Below are 14,590 nucleotides of genomic sequence, written 5' to 3' on the forward strand. Positions count from 1 at the left end.
AAAGCTTGCTGCTGCTGCTAAACCCTCTGCAGCAACTGACAGCCAAAGCCCCTATCACCTCTCACTCAGATTGCTTCCAGTGATCCCCACTGGTGTCCCCACTTTCCCCTTGCCGCCCCCCTTCTCTGTCTGAGTCTCTTTTCTCTCCCCTCTACCCCCATGGCCACTTTTCTCTGTGCTCAGCCACATGGTTGTGGGGTCTCTGAATACCCCAGCTCTCTGTGCATTTGTACATGGGTGTGGTTCCATCTTCAAATGATTTCTTATCATTTGACCTTCTGGCAAACTCTACTCTTTCTTCAACTTTCAGCCTAAATGCCTCTTCTGTGCTGCTGTCCCCTGTGTGTCCCCAAACCCCCATTCACGGATTTCATGTAGAAGCTTATTTAGTGTTTGCATGAATACGTAGGTGACCTTGAGTGGGATGAGGCCTGAGGAGGGAAGGGCCTGCATCGTGCTGAGTCTGGAGGACAGGCAGGAAAGTCAGCACTAGGGCCTGGGTGGGGGTCAGGCCAGGTGAGACGCTGGGTCTGAGCAGCATCGGCCTCTGTGCGACAGGACTGTGCTGTGACAGAGGACTTGTCTGTGGGGGAGAGGGGGTGAGATGATACCGACGTGTGTGACTGGTATTGGGGGGCCAGCAGACGTGAGCTCCAGGTGGTGGCAGGTTGGCTGTCCTGCGATGGAATCTGACCTTCTCAGGCCTGAGTTTCTGGAAAAGGGTTAGCAGTTCCAGCAGAGCACACACACCTCATAAGTGTGTGGCCACATCTGAAGCAGGAACCCAGGAGCAGAGACAGAACAAGATGGAAAGCCTTGGTGTCTTAGCCTCTCTGGAGACTAGAGGGAGTGGGGAGATAGATGGGGAACCAGATGGGACCTGCCTGGTTCGTGGGGAGCCAAGAGTCCCTCATAATCCCACTCCATATGTCCACTGGGCACTAGTTACTGAGTGCAGAGGGTCCTGGATGAGGGGGCTCCAGGTCACTGCGGGGCCCTGGTCACTGGGGGCTGATCGAGGGACTCTGGTCTCTGGGAGTCCAGCTGTAGGTTCGGGTCACTGAGTGGTCTGAGTGAGACTGAATGACAGGCCCTCGTTACTGCAGGGCTTGAGTGAGGGGTTCTGGTCATTGAAGCTCAAGTGAAGGTTTCTGGTCATTCTGGGGCCTAAGAAAGAAGCCTGGTCACTGGGGCATGACCTAGGGTCCCTGGACACTGAGGAGCCTGAGTGAGAGGCCCTGGTCACGGGGTGGTGAGCCTGATCCCTGAGGAACCTGACCTTGGGGTCATGGTCGCTGAAGGATGGGAGCAGGGGCCTCGGATCACTGAAGTCTGAGTGAGGGTCCCTGGTCAAGGCCACTGTATTAATCCTGAGCTGAGGTAGGCTGGGAAGGCTTCCCAGCGCCCCAGTCTGTCATGGCTCACCAGAGCCAGCAGATGGCACTGTGGCTGCACACACAGCCTGGAATCAGGGATGGGCTGCTGGCAGGCAGTCCTTGGGGGTAGAAGCTCAGCAGAGACAGGCTCAGGTGCAGCCTCCGCCAGCCGTGGGAGCCGCAGGGTGGGAAGGGGGGGTGTTAGGTGGACTCTGACTAGACTCCCTGGGGTGACGCAAGGTGGATCCCCTGGAAGCAGAGAATTTGGTGCTGTGGGTCAGGAGTCCTGGGTCTGCTCCGACCCTAGGAGCCAGGACAGGCTTGATCAATAGCTGTGATCTCAGAACAAACTCTACTCCAAATGTTGCCTAACACACCCCGATGCACTTTCCCCTCTGTGCTGGCTCCGCTTCCCCTGTCCACAGATCTAAGACAAACATGGTCTACCTCGAACATTAGAACTCTTGTTTCCCAGAACATTCTGTGCCCTGTGACACCCAGACAAAACTGGAGGCCGTCCCTTGTCAATAGCCAGAACTTGTCACAGCTCAGAACTTGATACCACACATCCCAGAGCTTGGTCACATTCCAGAACCAGGTCACCTTCCAGGGCCTTGTCATACCCCAGATGGAGTCACAGAGCAGGCCTCTGTCATCCCCTTGATAAAGGCACATCCCAGGACCCTGTCACCTGCATGTACAGAACAACACAAGGCCTGTCCTGCCAGTCTTTATACACTAGCACATCCCTTCCAGGGTCCTCTCACATCCCATGGTTGGCCCTGAGCTCTGAAAATATCGGGGTTGTGACAGCTGGGCTGTGACAGTATTGCGCACATGACCAAGCCCTGGATTGTGCTTGGATTTGAGCGATGGTAGGGCCCTGAGCTGTGACCTTTGAGAGACCAGTTTTGTGTCTTAAATTCCCACTCTGGATCCATTGCACATGGACACTTTTTATAAAATACAATTGCATTGCTATAAAAATGGAATTGAAAAAAGATGTACAAAATAGAAGCCTATATTTAAAAAATAGATGTTTTATTTTGGAGTGGTTTTAGATTTACAGAGAAGTTGCAAAGAGAGAGAGCTGCTGTATAGCTTTCACCCAGTTTCCCTAGTATTAACGTTCTAGATAACTGAGGTGCATTTGCCTACATGGGCAAGTTGACATTGGTTCAATGCTGTTAACTAAACAATGGAATCTCTGATTTCAGCAGTTTTCCTGCTAATGTTCTTTTTCTGTTTCGGGATCCAATTCAGGATACCACATTGTACTTAGTGCACTTTTTAGTAGTAGATTCAAATGGCGTGTAAATATTCTGTCAAATTGCTATAAAAGTTTCTAAGCACTTACTCTTCATTTCTAAGCTTATTTCATCATGGACCGGTCACTAACGATTTGTGGCTGACACTGGTCTGTAGGCCACACCTTGAGTGGCGCTGGTATAAAGCATAGTCGCCTTATGTATTTAAGGTGGTGCAGCAGGGGGTAGAGAAAAGGGTGGGACACAACTGCATGAGCAGCTGGAGCAGAAGGGACAGAGGAAGGAAAGATGGTATCTATATGGGCAGGCCTTGGCCTGGCCTGCGTGGAACAGAATAGTGGGAATTGGAAGCTTTTGGGCAAGAAGTCCCACAGGATACCCAGTGAGGCCATGACCCTGCATTTGTGGGCATTGTACTGAGCGTCAGTGCAAACATCTGCAACCACTAACAGGTCCTGATGGCTACTGATGAGCTCATGGAGCTATTGGGTGTCTGGGTGGAAAAGTGAGGACTTGATATTGTGTTTGGGCCCAGGGATTCTGAGGTCTGACCCAGGCCTGTCAGTCCAAGGACGCTGGTGAGTCAGCATAGTCTTAGGAAGACTCAGGTCTAGGATTGCACAACAGGAGACCAGGAAGCACGCAGGTCCAAGATGGCAAACTCCCCTCAAGGGAGGAGGAGAGACCAGAGCGAGATGGATATGCCTGGGCTTCAGGGCCTCCCTTCATCCCGATCATGTTGTGATCTGGGCCCCCAGGAAGCAGGTAATGTAAATACTCCAAGCCTCAGTCTCTTAATCTGTGAGTGGGGTACATGATGCCACCTCAGGGAAGATTCTGAGAATGAAGTGAGAATCATACGGGAATGTTGTCATGGCACCTGGCACGGAGCAGGAGCTCCCCTTTCCTGCTCAGGACAGCCAGCTAGAGTTATCAGTTTCCTCGTCTTTATCTCCTTTTCCTCCATGAGCTGGAATTGAGGTTCTAGTAGGAGCTGCCTGACCCAGGTCCCATCATACCCAGCTTCGCTCTCTTTGCAGCCGAGCCCAGTCACCCATCAGGTGCCAGGAGGAAGCCTCGGGGGCCTTCTCTAAGCCTTCCCTCCATCACCTCCAAGATGCACAGGTAGCTGCTAAGCACTTGCTGCACTTTATCATCATTGCTCCTTCGATTGTGAGTACAGGAATGGCAGACACTGTGCCTGTCTGACTCTCCACTCTATTTCCAGCTCCTAGCAAGTGTCTGGCCCATAGTCAACATTTAACAAATATCTGTTGAATGAATAATTGGGAGGATATGTAATTTCCTTAAATAATTTCAAGTGTAGTTAATAAAGTAACAAAGAATGTGCAGTCAAGTGGCAAAATAATCGTTGCTTGGAACCAAATAGGTTGCCTGGGAAAAGGTGGCCCTGATGGACATGAGCTTAATATATCATAAAGGTGGAATAAGAAATTACTGGTAAATGAAGAGATTTATTCTCTATGTAGTCTGGGAAAATTGTTTAGTATCAAAGAAAAAAAACCTCTAGATGTTTTCCTCACATGGTGTACCAGGAACTTTCCAGATGGACTAAAGAGCTTAAAAGCCCTGGAAACACAAAACTATCAAATCTCTGGAAGGACGACATTTTCCATCTTAGAAGCAATAAAAGCAGTCACAAAGGGAAAGGTTAACTGACTTAACTATAGAAGTATTTTAAATTTTGGCAGGTTAAAAAAATGAAAGGAAACTCATAAAAAGGCACACAAACTAGGAAATACGCAGGCAGCTATAGCAAGAACTTCCATAAATTGATTTTAGAAGAACTCACTGAGGCCCCAGTGAATAAACAGGCAGAGTATCTGATCAGACAGCTTCCCAAAGAGGAAAGCCATGGCATGGTGCTTAATCTTAATAATTAAAGATAACGCCTGGAAGGAGAGGGCAGGTGGCCAAAAGAGTCAGGGAAGCCCTGCCTGAGGGAGGGAGAGGGAGGGAGAGATAGAAACATCAATGATGAGAGAGAATCATTGATCAGCTGTCTCCTGCACGCCCCACACTGGAGATGGAGCCTGCAACCCCGACATGTGCCCCGACAGGGAATTGAACCATGACCTCTTGGTTCACAGATTGGTGTTCAACCACTAAGCCATGCTGGCTGGGCCAAGAGTCTTTTCTTCATATGATTAAATATATATATATAAAATATTATATATTTTTATTGATTTAAGAGAGGAAGGAAGAGGGAGAGAGATAGAAACATCCATGGTGACAGAAAATCATGGATTGGCTGCCTCCTGCAAGTCCCCCACTGGGGATCGAGCCCACAACCCGGGCATGTGCCCTTGACCGGAATCGAACCCGGGACCTTTCAGTTCGCAGGCCAACGCTCTATCCACTGAGCCAAACCGGCCAGGGCTAATATATTTTTAAAAATCAAGCAAGCAATACATATTCATTGGAGGAAGTATATATATATATATATATATATATGTATATATATATATATATCTGGCATTTCTGAACATTTTTCTGAAGAATAGAGAGGAATAGAAAATACAAAGAGTTCAGCAACAGTCAAATTTCCTAGCACAGTGTGCAGACCCCACAGTAAGGAGACTGCCCTGACATGAGGCTTTCGGGTCAACTGGGCTGGGGATTTTTCCACATTGGAGAGGTCTTCTGACATCATGGTGGCCTCCAGGCAACACAAACCAGATTCGTATTTGCAGCTCCCTCCCACTCAGCTCTCTTTCTGGTCTAAGGAGTGTGACTCATCTTCAGCTGCGAGCAGCAGCCATTCTCAATTTTCCCTCCACCCACCACATGTGATGGATGACATCCATATTCATACACACTCTCAAAGGTTAAACCCAATTTTATCCAAACCCGGGAAGATTTTTGCAGGAAATGAAAGCCAATGGTAAAAATAACTATTACATCTCAATGCAATAGGTTGGTTTGAAATTGGCTGACGGTTGGTGTGTTAGCCATCTGCCCACTCCTGGCCGCTGCACACGTAGCACAGGCTGTGGGGAAGCCATTCCTGAGTGCTGGCTGTGACACCAACCTTCCTCTCCCAAATCAGTGAGGGCGACATTATTATAGGGACAGCTTTAGTGGTGGTTATCACTAAGCCTCATGTGTGCATTTTTATTGATTTTTATTGTCTTTGTGATAGCAGTTATGTTTTGTCCCATGTCTATTTCCACAGTTAAACTTTTTAATTTAGTTGCTGTGTATCTAGTGCCCAGCGCGGTGGCGGGACTTGATCAATGGGTAGTGATTGAATGAATGAGTCAGTGGACCCTTCACGCCCGTATGTCTCTTGCTCTGATTCTAAGAAATCTCGCCTTCCTGCTATCCCTCTCTCCTGCCTTATGCTGTCTGGTGCCCTCTGTTGCTATGTTTTCTAGACCTAGTTTGCTTTCTGAGAGTCTTTTCCAGTTTGGCTGTTTGCACTAGTTTAGGATCCCAGCCCTGGTATCCTGGCCTTGTTTCCTGGGCTCTTTACCCACATTTTTTCTTTTCTTTTTTAATATATATTTTATTGATTTTTACAGAGAGGAAGGGAGAGGGATAGAGAGTTAGAAACATCGATGAGAGAGAAACATCGATCTGCCTCCTGCACACTCCCCACTGGGGATGTGCCTGCAACCAAGGTACATGCCCTTGACCAGAATCGAACCTGGGACCCTTGAGTCTGCAGGCCGATGCTCTATCTGCTGAGCCAAACCGGTTAGGGCACATTTTGTCTTTTCTAGCCATCAGGAGCTTTTGAGATATGCTCAAGAACTATTTAGAAGACGAGATTTCTCCAACCTTCTCCTTCCCCTGGCAGATACTCTGACTTTTCACCTAAATTTAGATTCCACCTCTTTTATAATCATCCAAGCAAGTAGCTCAGGCCTAGGTACCTGGAAGGCCCATCTCCTTGAAAGCATGTATCACACTTAAAATTTTTTTAAAAAAATTGATTTCAGAGAGGAATGGAGAGGAACAGAGAGATAGAAACAGCAATGATGAGAGAGAATCATCAATTGGCTGTCTTCCCCATGCCCTCCCTCCCCGCACACTGGGGATCAAGCCCACAACCCGGGCATGTGCCCTGACTGGGAATCGAATCATGACCTTCTGGCTCATAGGTGGATGCTCAACTACTGAGCCCACACTGGCTTGCTTATCACACTTTTTATTAAATAAGTAACCATGTAGTTTGTCTGACATCTATGTATCCCATTTGGGGGTAAATTCTGCAAGGACAGGGATGCTAACTATTTTACTCACTGCTGTATTCCCAACATCTAGCAAACAGCGCAATACATAGTAGAGCCCAGTAAAGATATGTGACAAGAATGAATGAATGAATGAATGAGTGACTGAATGATGGAGCCATTATGATTTTGATAAGCAGGGCAAAGCTTTGTTTCTCTGAAGGGAAGCCTTAATGTTAAAGGTTCTGTTTGTGAAAGGGAAAACCAGGCCTTGGGGAAGTTGGTGACCAAGAGCAGTGGTTAATGCTTAAGTGGACCCCATGGACAGCCCAGCGTGGGCCAAAATAGAAGCAACAAATGGCTCTGGGCGGGTTGGGAATGCGAGTGGGGATGGTGAGTCACAATTTCCTACATGTGACCCATCACTGTCCCCCATAGTCATATTTACTTTAGACCCTGTACCGTTCCCAGAGGATTTGGGGTAAAAGTGGAAGTTGGTTTGTTTATGTGTGTGTGGCAACAACATTTCAAAGAAGTTATTGCTAATCACTCCTAATACATGTGGGCCAAACTGGCCTTTTGGGGGTCAATCCCTGGAATTGCACCAATTAGCCCAGCAGGCCCCTACCTCCTCCTGAGACCCGGGCACAGCTGTGGCCCCTGTCTGGACAAGGGGCCCAGGGACAAAGCAGGAATCAGACATCCTGGGGGCAAGAGGCTTTGGCAGCTTCTCTGGGGACCAGGAGGAAGCAGAGGGTAGGCCTCTGATCTGAAGGGACCCGCTGAGCTCTTGTTATACTCACTAGGCCTTAATTAGAGCCTTCAGTCTCGGAGCTCTGATTGATGGCACCAGGTTCCTGAGGGAATGGGGCTGGATCAAGACCGGAAAAAGTCCAAACATGTTAAAGATTATGTTTGATCTCCATATGTCATTCAAAGTAAAAACAGTTAAACCATAAAATATGTACAAGAAGGTCAATCTAGTTCAGGTTTATCCCATGATGGTTACATGGATGCTTTGCTGCAAATACTAAATTCTTTAAAAAAAAAAACACACCCTTTTATTCCAGTTTTGTTTTGGTGTTTCTGCTTTAGTAATGCCATACATTTCTTGTCAGCCTATTAAAGATTCTACCCCTGAGGAAAGGTCTGAGGGAGGGGTCTTGTCACTGAGACCTGAGTGAGAACTAAAGAAATCTGAGTAGGGGTCCATAGCTCACCGAGAGGCTGAGGGGGTGCGTTGCTGGCTGCTAAGGGAATGGAGGGAAGAGTTCTGACAGCTGAGGGATCCATGGGAAGTCCCAAGTCATTGGTAGTGCTGAGGGTGGGCTCTGGTCAGTGAGGAGCCTAAACAAATGCTTTGGTCATTGAGGACCTGATCACCGAGGGGCCTAGTGAGGGGCCCCACTAACCAAGGGGCCGGCCAGAGACATCTGGCCAGCAAAACTGAAGGCGAGGCTCCCACCATAAACTCTTGAGTGTGGTCAGCGGGTCCTAAGTGAGAAGGTCTATGCCATGAGACGGCCAAGGAGGATGTGTGGGTCACAGAGGAACATTAACTTCTGAGGGGACTGAGGGTGGAGTCCTAGCTTTGAGAGGTTTGAAGAAAGGGCTCTGACCACTGAGACACGATTGAGTGTCTTTGGTCAACAGGAAATATAAAAAAGGGGCTCCCTCCATCAACTCTGATGGCAAAATGACCAGTATGGGGTCCAATAGCTGAGATTCCACGACCAGATTAAACCATAGTGAACCTTGGATTCCTCCTTTCCCTTCCTTCCAGCCTGACCTGCAGGTATTCTAGGCAACAGTAGATGGCACTGCAGCTTCACACGAGGAAGGGGCTGCTGGCTTGGTTCCCAAGGTGGGGTCCAGGTGCAAGCAGGTGACCCCTGGGAGAGAGAGGAAATTAGTTGCTTCCTTGACCAGACTCCCTGGTGATAGGGAGGAATGAGGCCATGATGGCCAAAGCTGGTTTCCTAAACACAGGCCACCTAGAGGCTGAGTCCTGTTATCACCAGACCAACTAGTTCTAAATGCAGTGAGACTTTTTATGTTTGATTCATTCATACATTCATCTGTTCAGCAAATGTACACCCAACACATGTTAGAATTTGTGTGAGGCACTGAGGACACAGGGTGATTGAATAAGGTCACTGTTGTTGAGAAGTCCATAGTCTTGGGGGTGAAACTTTATTACAAACCTAATGATTACAATAAATGTGATGAAGACTGTAACACAGGATGCATATATGCCCTGGGAATCCAGGAAAGGAATGACTATAAAGTTTGGGGAGGTGGTGAACATGAGAGAAGAGAGAGGTGACATTGATGTAGGGTCTCAAAGTATGAACAGGGACCCCACAAATGAGAAAAGGTGTCTGGAGTGCAAGCAGAAGTGTGAGTAGAGGTGTTGAGAGATCTCTGTGCAATCCAAAATGTCTAGGGCATAGGAAATGTGGTGGGGTGGGCGGGGAGGATGGGGGGGAGTAGGAATGACAGATATGTATGGGGAAAGGTCATTAAGAACATTATAACCCATATTTAGGGATCTGGTCATGGTCCTTTAACGGATGAAGAATAAGGAGGGTTTTCAAGATGGCAGATGAAATATTCAGGTTACTGATTAATTACTCTGGTAGCCAAGGTGTGGGGTGGATTAGAGGAGAAACAGACTGCATGCAGGAACCCAGGTAGGCAACCAAGTTAGAATTTATGAGTGTTAAGAGAAAAAGGGAGCCAGGAAAGAGAAAAGAGACTGGAGGGGTATTTAGGGGAGAGGATAAATAGGATGTTATGCCAAAGTAGATGTGAAAGGTAAGGAAAAATGAAGAATTTAGGAAAATAAATGTTAACATTTACTAAGCATTTAACATTTGTGATACTTTATCTCACTAATCATAACAGCACTCTATTAACTAGGAATTATTACCCTCATTTTCAGATGAGGAAACCATAGGCTGTGTGGCTTGCCGAAGGTCACACAGCTAGTTCTGTCCCCCAACTGGTTTCCTATCTTTTTTTTAAAAAAATATATTTTATTGATTTTTTTACAGAGAGGAAAGAAGAGGGATAGGGAGTGAGAAACATCAATGAGAGAGAAACATTGATCAGCTGCCTCCTACACACTTCCTACTGGGTATGTGCCCGCAACAAAGGTACATGCCCTTGACCAGAATCGAACCTGGGACCCTTGAGTCCGCAGGCCGACGCTCTATCCACTGAGCCATACCAGTTAGGGCTGGTTTCCTATCTTAAGCCGTATCCCTCTCCAGACCATTTTCCACACTGCCACCAGCGGGAGCGTATAGAAAATCCTTCCTTACAATCCTCCAATACTCCTCTACTGTGTATAAGATAAAATAAAGTCCAAGCACTTCACAGTGGCATGCAAAGTCCTTGGCTGTTCAGTTCCTGCCACCCTCAGCCTTTCTCTACTCCATTCTAAGGACCAGGCACACAGGGCTGCTGGAAAGTTCCTGAAGAGCTGTGCTGGTGATGCACACCCCACCCGAAACCTTCACCCATACTGCTCCTCTGCATCATAACATCTCTCTCTTCCATTGGACTATACGCTCCTCTAAGGAGGGGCCTTTCCTAGAGATATTCATTGCAGCTCTTTTTAACAACAAAAATACCATGAGTAGAGGATTGGTTAAATTGGTAAAATGTGACTTAGTGTTCCTTCTAATTAAATATTCTGCAGTCATTAAAATAAATGAGAGCTCATGCCACCTTCCCTCAAACCCCACCCAGGGTCTTTGACAGAGGGTGAGCAGACCCAAGCCTCGTTTTCAGAAAGCTCTGCACAGGACACAGCCACCAGGCAGAAGTGGTTAGGAGGATGAAAAACCTACCATTCATACAGCCTGGAAGATGGATGTGTCATCGCTCATAATTGCACTTTAATAATCATTCTCAAAATGTTGGCCTTCTGACACCAAGATTCTTATACTATCCAAGTCAGGGACATTTGTACTAAAGGACTGTAATAATGATTCTGCTCAATTGGACACTGGGAACTGCTCATTTCACATATCTCATGACACAGCAGAAAGGGGGGAAAGGGTGCTAGTGTTGATTAGGATGATTTGTCTTGGCTACTATTGGAGAGAATGCTTTCCCCTCACTCCCAATGGTTTATTTCACATGGAGGAAGCTTCTCTAGAGTGACACTCTAGGCCTCTCTCCCCAGAAAAGGAGTCAATAACTTGTTCTAATGACAAATTTCTCTCTTTGGGAGTCAGGTTGACACAAAAGTATGTATTCTGTAAGGCATTTTAAAGGGACTTACCTCAGTGGGGGAGACCTCAGTTTTCTTTTCTTTTTTTAAAAAAATATATTTTATTGATTTTTTACAGAGAGGAAGGGAGAGAGATAGAGAGTTAGAAACATCGACGAGAGAGAAACATCTATCAGCTGCCTCCTGCACACCTCTTACTGGGGATGTGCCTGCAACTAAGGTACATGCCCTTGACCAGAATTGAACCTGGGACCTTTCAGTCCACAGGCCGATGCTCTATCCAGTGAGCCAAACCAGTTACAGTGAGAACTCAGTTTTCTATTCTGACACATGATGGGATGGGTGAGCCTCTCTCTATTTCTGGGGTTCATTATTAGAAAGTTCATTTGTCCAATGATATATGCCACCTTCTCCAATACCAACTTTATCAGTAATAAAAATAATATTTTGACTCCTATCTTTTAACTGCTTTTAAATCCAGGAGAGGGAAGGGGGTACTTATTGGGAGTCCACAGAACTTCAACATCTGATTAAATGGACCAGGAGCCTTAAGAAATAAACAGGAAGCCCTGACCAGTGTAGTTCAATTGGTTGGGCATTGTTCTGTGCACCAAAAGGTTGCCAGTTGGATTCCCAGTCAGGACACATGCCTGGGTTGCACGATCCCCAGTAGGAGGTGTGCAGGAGGCAGCTGACCAATGTGTCAATCTCACTAGATGCTTCTCTTTTCTCCCTCTCTTTCTAAAAATCATTTAAAAATATATTTTTTAAAAAAGAAATAAACAGGAGGTAGAATTTGGAGACCCAACTGACATGTGAAGAGGCTTTAGTGAGGCCAGGGCTCATAGCTTAAGGTTTGGGCTTCAGAGTACTTACATAGAAGAGAGAATAGTATGCCCTGGCCAAGTATCTCACTTGGTTAGAGTGTCATCCAGATATACCAAGGTTGTGGGTTTGATTCTTGGTCAGGGCACATACAAGAATCAACCAATCTATATGTATAAAAAAGCCAGCAACTGGAACGCCGTACCCAATAGGGGGTGGGGCCAATGGCCAACCTCCTGCAGCCCCTTCCTCTACCTGGCCCCACCCCAGATTGGCCCCCCACACCCTGATCAGGGGCAGAGCCGGCCGGCCAACCACCTGTGGCCCCTCCCCTCAGCCAGCTCCATCTCTGATCGCCTCCCCCTCCCCGCCCCCCACACACACCAATCAGGGGTGGGGCTGGCTAGCCAACTTCCTGCTGTCTCCAGCTGGCCCACCCCAATCGGGGTGGATCAGCCCAGTCCTGATCCACCCCGATTGGGGTGGGCCAGCTGGACCCCAATCGTGCATGAATTTGTGCACTGGGCCTCTAGTGAATACATAAATAAGTGGAACAACAAATCAATGTTTTTTTCTTTCTCTCGCTTCTTCTCTCTCTAAAATCAATCAATAAATTTAAAAAAGTGAGAATAGTATATGTAATGCATAGTGATTCATGTACTCATAACCCACCTTAACAATAACTGGAAGCCAATCTTATTTATCTGTATTCTCTAACCCTCCATTTAGCACCAACCTCCTCCCACCCTCATTCTACCTTATTTTGAAGTAAATCCTCAACATAATATAATTTGACTTCTAAGTAATTTAGTATATTTCTCTAAGAGATAAAGACACTAAAAACTTAACTAGTTTTTGTAACATGGGTTGTTTATGGATGCACTATAACCTCCATTGTATGGTTAACAAAACTAGAGACATATGGTGCAAAGCCTTCAGAGTTAACATCTGTGTGGATGTTAACTCTGAAGTTAACATCCCATAAAATTGTAATTCACTTCTTTTGTGTGCCAGAAGTGTTTACTTGATTTTATCAGTTTGTCTACTGAGATCAGTAGCCAAGAATATTATTATTCATTTCTATCAGGTTTTGACTACAGTGCCTTCAACTGTGTGAGAATTAAAGACACTTAAGAAAACACAACCACAATACCATCATGACAGTCAAAACTTATTTTCTTAATATTATATACTATTCAATTAGCACTCAAATTTCCCAGGTGATCTCATAATTTTTTTTTAGTTTTTAAAAAAATCAGTTTTGAGGTTACTTTCTGTATATATCCCTTCTAAATTTTTTTTCCTTGCAATTTATTGGTTGAGGAACCTGGGTCATTTGTCATGTGGGATGACTCACAGTATGCATAAACCCCTATGATATCATTAAAGGTGTTTCATTGTCTCACATATTGCTGGTGAGTTGGTAGTTAGATCTGGACACTTGATCAGATTCAGATTTGATATTTGATTTGACCCCTCTGGGGCAAAAGGGTCACTTCTCTGGTAAATTTTGGAAGAATAAATTGGCATACTCAACACTACTTCTCTGATTCTTTCTCTTTAGCCAGACTCTCCCAGGTTACACACATCCTGTTCTCCTTCTCCATGAAGTAAAATTTAAAGGGGTCTTCCCTGGATAGTTAGGTGGGTAGGAAAGGGAGCTATGGTTTTCTTTCATGGTCTGTGAGTGGATGGTTTAGTCTCCTTAATCATGGGGTTCAGTATTGAATGATGTAACCACATTTGCCTATATCAACGTTATTAGTAGTATTTTTATTTTGAGCTCTCATTTGCCTCAAACTTTTGCATTATTTCTCATCCGATTCAGAACTTGGGCAGGGAACAGAGGACTCCAACCACCAACAAGGATGAATAGACTAGCCACTTTTATTAGACAAGCTCCCCTGCCTGCCTTGCCCACAGATCCTGTAACACTCACCACAGTTACCACATTCATCTCATTCTCTCACCTCTGGGTAACAGTCTATTGGATCTGATCCAGGGCTATCAGTCAGATGCTCACTCTCTTTCTCTCTCATGAGATTCAGCCAAGACACAGTGTGTAATCATTTGACAGTAGGCACTTGAGCTGAATTGGGATGGACATTTTCTCACCATGTGTATTGCTGATAAGCAGGGACAGAGAGCCAGGTTGGGGGGCGGCAGCATGGAGCTGGCCCATGGAGAGTAGTAGAGCTAAGAGATCAGGAGGCTTTGGGAATCAGAGGGAGAGGCCGGGCTCATTGACCTCCTTGTTCTAGTTCCCCAGACTTTTTGGGTGTTGTTGTTCTTAGATTCTGTGAGATGGACACTTGACTCTAAGTGTATGAGAAAATTGCACTCACTGGACTTGCTGAAGAGAGATCACTACAATTTTTAGAAGAACTTTCATGTCAGGCTCATTTGACATACAAGCCAAGGAGTCGGAATATGTATAAAACCAGGACTGGAGAAAGAAAAAGTGTTTTCTGATTATTCAGTAGAGGAAGGGAAGAGAGAGAGAGAGTAAGTGTGTGTGTGTGTGTGTGTGTGTGTGTGTGTGTGTGTGGTGAGGGGGAGGGTGTGGGGGTAGAATCTGTGACATTGATGTGACATTTCCCATGACCAACCATCCAAAACATCAGAGTTCCTACCTCTTGCAATAAGAAATATTCAATTTTCTTAGTGAAAATCAATGAAGAG

This window comes from Myotis yumanensis, unplaced genomic scaffold (genome assembly GCF_028538775.1).
Source record: "Myotis yumanensis isolate MYYU_CA2020_CCGP unplaced genomic scaffold, mMyoYum1.0.hap1 SCAF_10, whole genome shotgun sequence".
NCBI lineage: Eukaryota > Metazoa > Chordata > Mammalia > Chiroptera > Vespertilionidae > Myotis > Myotis yumanensis.